Genomic DNA, 7,487 nt, shown 5'->3' on the forward strand with positions numbered 1-7,487 from the left:
AAAGCACCAGCCAGCAACTACCAGCAGCAGCTGCAGCAGCCAGCGCCTCTACCATAGCAGGAGGAGCAGCAGCCACAGCCCCGCTGACAGCTCTAGTATTTCTATACTCACTCAAGAGTCCCCAGAATTCCAAAAGTCTTACACATGCAGAAACTACCTGCAGTTGGCCAAATCACACCCAAGCCAAAGTAGGAGGCAAATCAGAGTCAGCTTCTGGGGACAATCTAAAGCAGCCCCAGATCTCACATCTGCGATTAAAATGAAAACATATTCCTATAACTGTCTGTGTTTTTAAAGAAACCAAAATCCTCACTACATGTGTGAGTGTTTTGCCTACATTTTTGTATGTCTACCACATGTGTGCCTGGAGACCTCTCTGGTGGCCAGAGAGGAAGTCAGATTCCTGTGAGAGGGGGTTGCAGATTGTTGTAAACTACTACCACTTTAAACTGAACCTGAGTCCTCGGCAAGAACAACAAATGTTCTTAACATCCGAGACATCCCTTCACCTCCTGCTTATTTAGGGGGTGGGACACAATGCATTGCCATGTAGGCTAAGCTAAGCCATCCTTAAACTCATCCTATTTCTGCCTCAGCTTTCTTAGTGCTGGGATCACAGGCATGGAGTTCTACACTTGGCACTAACCTCATGCAGCCCATACTGGCCTCTAACCTGTTACCATAGTCCTACCTGGGCAGAAGTGTCTCCTTCCACCTTCCAAGAGCAGGAATTCCAGGGATGAGCAGCCTCAGGCGACCATGGAATTCTTGCTGTATTATGATTGTTTTTGTCATGTCCACTATCCCTTGTCCCCACGTACCTGACCTCTGCTGGGGCTGAACTCAGGGCCTGTCCTACTTGCTATACAGATATTCCCCAACTCAGCGAGATTCCTAACACTCAGGTTTTGTTTTCCTGTGGGTGCTGGGATGGAACCTAAGGACTTGCTCATGCTAGGCAAGGGAGCAACACACTCAGGCCTCTTGTCTCATTCTAATGTGGATATTCCTTAACTTCTTAACAGCACACAGAGCCATTTAAGAAAGCAAAACAACCAAAGTCATTCACTATTACAGAAATAACTTATGAAAATAATTCTTAAAGAAAGATGATGAGGGCTGGAGAGATGGCTCAGTGGTTAAGAGCACTTACTGCTGTTCCAAGAGTTCTGAGTTTAACTCCTAAGACCCACAATCAGGCAGCTCACATCACAAATGCCTGTTACTCTGTCTCCAAGGGATCTGACGCTCTTGTTTATCTTCCAAAAGCACGTGTATACATGTGGCACACACAACACACACACACACACACACACACATTTGAGCATGAGAGAGAGAGAGAGAATGAGAACACAAAAAAAAAAGAAACAAGCAAAGCCATTGGAATGTGCTTGAGGTTTTACCTGATACCATGGGTAATTCTCTTCTGACCCAGGAATTCATAAAATGTTCTCCCTGGGGAAAGAAATTCAAGTTACTGCCTGATTGGCTGACTTATAGGATATACCTCTATCTGTGGCCTACAACTTAAGGTCTTCCCAAACTGAAGTGAATTTTCATTCGAGCAGCGGAATTTGAGCAAAGCAGTCCTTTAATTTTGGTTTGATTTCTATTGATCTTGTAAACTTTGATGCAGTGCCAACATCAGTGAAATGGAAGCTTCTCAGGGTCACTCTTACCACAGACCCTGCTCAACCACAGAACTGCAGTTACACACAGAGGTGTATTTTGACTCATGAGGAACTGAGACATGGGAAGGGAGCCTTGCTCAGAAGAACCTCTCCAATCATGCAGCTCTCCCTCTGAGAAAACTGCACCCCAACTGTCAGCCCATGCCCTCTGCAGGGGCTGCCTCTCAGTAAGTCCTCGAGGGTGCCTGCACTAATGCACATCCTCAATGTCCCAAATATTAAAACTGAAGTAAACAATTGGGTCTGGGGATTGTCTCAGCAGGTAAAGTACCTTAGCTTAGGCTTAAGGCCCTGAGTTAGAATCTGTGTTGCCCATATAAAAGCAGGGACCAGGCCACCATGTCACTAATCCTAACCCCGGAGAGATGTGGACAGATGGATCCCATGTGGCTTGTCTCAAAAGATAAGGTGAAGAATGATGAGAAGGTGGGCTAGGTTAGCATGTGACCTCCACAGGAATGCACAAGGGCACATATGTACACTACACACCAACACACCACACTTATTAACACAGTCTACATGCACCAACATACTACACAGGAAATATGAAAATGAAAAGATAAAAAGCAAAATAACACAAAAGAGAAAAGGACCATTTAAGTTGATATGATTCAAGCTTTTCACTATGTGACCAGATTTCCTTGCTTGAAAATTTCTAGGGTGACCCCATATTGAACAGGAGAAAGATCAGAACTCATGTGGTACTCCAACAAGGTTGTTCTTTTATCTCCAGTTTTATTTTGCTAAATATCAAGCAACAGAAACAGAAATAAAAGCTGAAATCTTTAAGAAACAAGCGTTTGAAACTTACTTGGGGAACCACTTGGCATGCTCCTTCCAGGGATGGTCTCCTTCTTCCCAGTTTCCCAGGCATCCACCACAGGAGAAGCACTGCACAGTGTCCCTTTCACCTACAGATGCAGGGAAGCGATGGCACCAGGTGTGTCTTGGAGCTGATCATACTGAACCAGAGCAACACAGACCCCAGCATGCTTGCTCTTCCATGTCCCCTCTGGCTGAATCCCTGGCCACATCCCACTGCCCTAAATGACCCCGTTCTAAGCTCTGGACCTACATTTCCCAGCCATGGCCATCCTCCATAGACTTAGCCCTCAACATGCCAGTTTCTTACACATAGAAGCTGCTCTTTAGCTTTCAGGACCAAAGTGATGGAGAAGTAGGCAAAAGCTAGAACTACCTGGAATAATGCTGTCAGAAGGTCTAAGAGTTAGCTTTGCCATGTCACCTCTATGGAAATAAAGGCACAGTTCTCTAATTCTCTGAGCCTCAGTGAACTCAACTATCAAACACGGGGAAAGGGCAAACTGAGTGAATTAGAATTAGTGTTCAATCCTTGTATAGCATAAGCAGGTACTCAACACCCACAGATCCTGTTGTAATTGTCATCCACATCTGTCCTAACACCTGTGTGTGGCTGAGGCATTTCAAATTGTAGTCTTCTTGAGGATAGTTTGCCTCATGGATGAGAGTTAAATAAGTAAAAACAAACCCTTCCAAAACTATAGAAATTAAATTAATCAAGGAAACATATAAATAGTAATATTTGTGAAATGAGAAGAAAGTGGATTTAAGCTATCTCATAATCCATTTTCAGGTCCTTATGAATGGAGCTAGTGTTTTCTGGAGTCTTCTTATTCTGTTTTCCAGTGCTGGGACTAAACCAATGGCCTTTCACATCCTCAGTTAGGCCTCAAGTAATGAGCTACACCTCAACCTTCAGTTAATATATTTCTAGGCCCACATTTACAGAAATGTGTCCATATTTACAGAAAACCTTTTATTTTATACATATTTGGCAAGTTAATAATGCTACACTAAAGTAAATTATAGCGGAAGTAAAATTATTAAAGTTTAATGAACTAGATCTTTAATATACAATTAACAAATAAGGAATGATTAAGAAGAAGTAGTAAAAGAAGGAGGAGGAAGAAGAGAAGGAGGAGAAAGAAAGAGGAAGAAGAACAACAAGAATAAGAAGAATGTGGATGAGGAGAAGAAAAGGAAACAGAAGGAGGAGAAAAAGGAGGAGGAGACAAAGAAGGAGGAGAACAAGGAGAAAAAAAAGAGGAGGAAGAAGAGAAAAATAAAAACAACAAGAAGAACAAGAAGATGAAGAAGTTGAAGACCAAGAACAACAGGGATAAGAACAAGAAGAAAAAGGAGAACAATAAGAAGACCAAGTCCAAGAAGAACAAGAACAAGAACAGAAGAGAAAGTGTAAAAAGGAAGAAGAGAAGGAGGAAAAGAAAAGAAAGGTTGGAGAGATGGTTCAGAGTCCTTCCTCTTGATTAGTTTGGAAACTAAATTTTTATAGAAACACCTCACAAAATGAGACCCAGTTACCTGTAAAGACAAAGCCAGCTGCGGAGAGTACACGTGGCAAGGTCCCATGGGCATAAAAAGGCCACTTCTCAAAGGACTCCAGCCTGGCCTCCTCTTCTTGGTACTGTGCTTTGCCGCCTCTCAGCATCTTCTCTGGACTCTTCACCCTTATGTCATACTTGCCAATGTTACCGACATCTTTGCCCAACAGGAACTCACATTCTGGACGTAATTTCTTGTGGATTTCTATAGGAAGGTTCTTGAGTCTGGTGCTAAAGAAGATTAAGCTACAGCAAAAGCACTGCACCCCAAGTTTCACCCCGGTATGGTAAAACCCAGCAGCTGCCATGTCCTGAGACGTCCATGATTTGAATGACTCATAGGTAACAAAAGTCTTTAATCTTCTGGCTTCACTGCACATCTGTGAGTTAAAACCTTTCTTCATCTTCATTCGTTCTTTGTGCTCTTCTTCATGCTGTCTCTTTAAGATCCGAAGTGCGTCCACACTGAGAAGAGCAGAGCACTCAGAGGCCAAATCATCATCAAACTCATAAATTCTCTCCTCGCAGGCTTCTCCCTGGGATGCCATTTTCTAAATGAGACAGGAACGCAGATGATTTTGGTGTCTGCAATACCTTTATTATAAAGGGTTGTGTCTCTGAGCCAGGAAGATGGCTCAGTGGGTAAAGAGGCTTGCCACAGGCCCAATGATTTCAGTTTGTTCCCCAGGACCCACATGGTAGGTAGAAGACCAGCAACTTTTGTATGTTGCTATCTGATCTCCACTTGTGAAAGACAGAAGTTGCTTGAAAAACTATGAAACATCAATATTCACTCACTCAATCAACAAATATTTGCTAAGCACTTACCTGTGTGTCAAGCAATGGGCTAGGCCTTGAGGACTGGCAGTGAACTAGACACAGAGAGCTGGCTCCATTCATGGAGCCTTGCAAGTGTCCTTCAGTTTGACTGTTTGCTTGTTTTTCTTAGACAGAATCTTGCACTTAAGGGTGAAGCCGACAAGCATAGTAGAGCATTTGGTCTGGTACCCTATTTGGTTTTGTAATAATGTGCTTGGTGTTCCTAAGTCCTTCACCTGTACACACTCATTGCACACCCCTCCTTCAAGACACAGCTTGTAGCCTCATCTCTGGACAACAGTATATATTTCCCTGTCCCTAACAGTAATCAACTTTAGTCAGTCTCTAGTCAAGTACATTCCCAATGTATTGGGATAGGAGGATTGGAAAGGCTGATCAAACTGACCTGGATTTGGGTGCAGATGCAGGCAGGCAAAACTGTGTCTTTAATGTTTAAGGAAAATCCTCTATTTTCTATCTTAGGCACATATATACTTAAAATCACACACATTCTATGACATACATGTGACATGCGCAATGACCAAGGACTTGGATAATTCAAATCCACCAGTCAAAACAGAGGGCCCTTACTTAGCAACCAGCCTTTCCATCTCCTGAGCCCCATAAAAGAAATCCCTAAACAATGATGAGACTCCCTAAACACTCTCACTCACGTGGTCAACTATCAGTCTTGAAGGTAAAAGTCTGTGCCACTGTTTCCTTCCAGCTAAGATTATTTCGTTCTTGTGCAAATCCATGGGACCCTTTATCTCTGAATCCTTCTATAGGAGGCCAAGAACTTGGAATGATAAACCCAGTGTCTCAGCCTCTTGGATGCTGAGATATGTGTCACCATGCTCAGCTCCACCTCTGAAGTATAAAGACAATGACATAGGTTTACCACGTATGTTAAAGAAAAAATATGCACAATTATGTAGCCTGAGAGTTACAATCTGATAATATCATTCAGTTAAAATTATTCTTGAATATTTTATTTTTAAGTATGTGTGTATATATTTCAGAAAAGGTGTTGGGCCCCCATAAACTGCAGTTACTGGTAGTTGTGAGTGGCTTGGCCTCGGGGTCGTGAGCCAAAATTGGCTCCATTGCAAGGGTAAATCCATTCAACTGTAAGGCCATCTCTCCAGCCTCCAAACACATTGTTTTTGTCATGTTCACTCTCCAATCTTAGTGCTTCATATGATCTCCGGATGCTCCCTGTTTCAGGCATGGATTTGAGTCTGGGAGGCAGCTGCTGGGGTTCATAGGTTCTTAAAACTCTTTACAATGGGTTGTAGAGAGCATGTGGATAGTGATAGGGTGAAGAGTCCTTATTAAAGGAGAGATACTGATGAGCTCAGAATCAAACCAGACCTGGGCTATGACCTGGTGCCAAGAGAGGATGGAAGTGGCTAAGCATGACATCTGATATGAAATTTGCATAGAACCTTACTGCCCTGATGATTTTACAAAGCTAGCTCTTCATGAACATGCTCCCTTTGTTAATGAAGCCCAGGTGGGGAAGGGCTTCCAGCCTTACACCTTTCTTGTTAATTTCTGGAACCTCTTTCTTCACCCAGTTCCCTATTCTTCCGACTCACAATTATTGAAATGACTACAATAGACTATACAGACTATTTTACAGTGTAAAATTGACAAATATTTGCAATGTATTGAATTTTGGCTATGTGTGCTTGTAGGAACGAGCCCAAGGCCTTGGCTCTGCTAATCAGTACCCACCACTGAGCAGCAGGCCCAGCCAGCACTGTCATCTGTTTTTGGTTTTGGTTTTGTTTGAGACAGAGTTTCACAGTATAGTCTTCACCATCCTGGAACTCACTCTGTAGACCAAGCTGGCCTCAAACTTACAGAGATCTGCCTGCCTCTGCTTCCTGAATGCTAGGTTACAGGCATGTGCCACCACCATCCTGCTGGTTTTGTTTACATTTTTTGACACAGGGGCTCACTGTATATCCCAAACTAATCTGGAACACAATATAGAGACCAGGTTAGCATCAAATGTGTGGCTATCTTCCTTTTTCTCCATCTGTAGTGCTGAGCTAACAGGCCTGCATCACCATACATGTTCTTCCACCATACTTCTCATGAGACTAGAGGATACAAGCTACTCAGGCAGTCTGAGCTCAAGTAACTGGAAAACAAGAAGTTTCCTTGACCGGAAGCCAGAAGTAGCCAGACTGACTTGACACCAAATGTAAAACGATTCCAGGGTCTCAACACTTGAGATGCCAATGCTAGGTAGTCAAATAGAGACTAGCAGCCTTTGATGGAACTGATGGAGCCCTCCCTTACAGCTGGATTTGGACACCACTTTCCATCGCAAAGCTGTTTCCTCTTGGATAAAGGAATGAAATCTGAGTTCTACTTCTGGCCCCAGTTAGAGACATGACATTCTCCACTGTTCCAAATATTGCAATTCGCTTATTACTGTGTTCTCCTTTAAGAGTAAATCTAGCTAAGCCTATGAATCACCTGGCTGGGAGTCCACACCAGAGTCACTGGAAGACAAGGTAAAGAAATGGGAGGAATACTTATCCCCTCAGAAAGAAGATACACTTCTCAGAAGCCCTCA

At 43.1% G+C, this 7,487-nt stretch overlaps 1 pseudogene; it reads right to left on the reverse strand.

Moving 5' to 3' along the window:
* The window catches only part of LOC132654867 (baculoviral IAP repeat-containing protein 1b-like), a 32,620-nt pseudogene extending 27,997 nt beyond the window's left edge, over nucleotides 1-4,623 (reverse strand).
* Nucleotides 4,624-7,487: the final 2,864 nt, after the last annotated feature.

The sequence above is a fragment of the Meriones unguiculatus genome, chromosome 6 (genome assembly GCF_030254825.1).
Source record: "Meriones unguiculatus strain TT.TT164.6M chromosome 6, Bangor_MerUng_6.1, whole genome shotgun sequence".
In the NCBI taxonomy this organism is placed as follows: Eukaryota; Metazoa; Chordata; class Mammalia; order Rodentia; family Muridae; genus Meriones; species Meriones unguiculatus.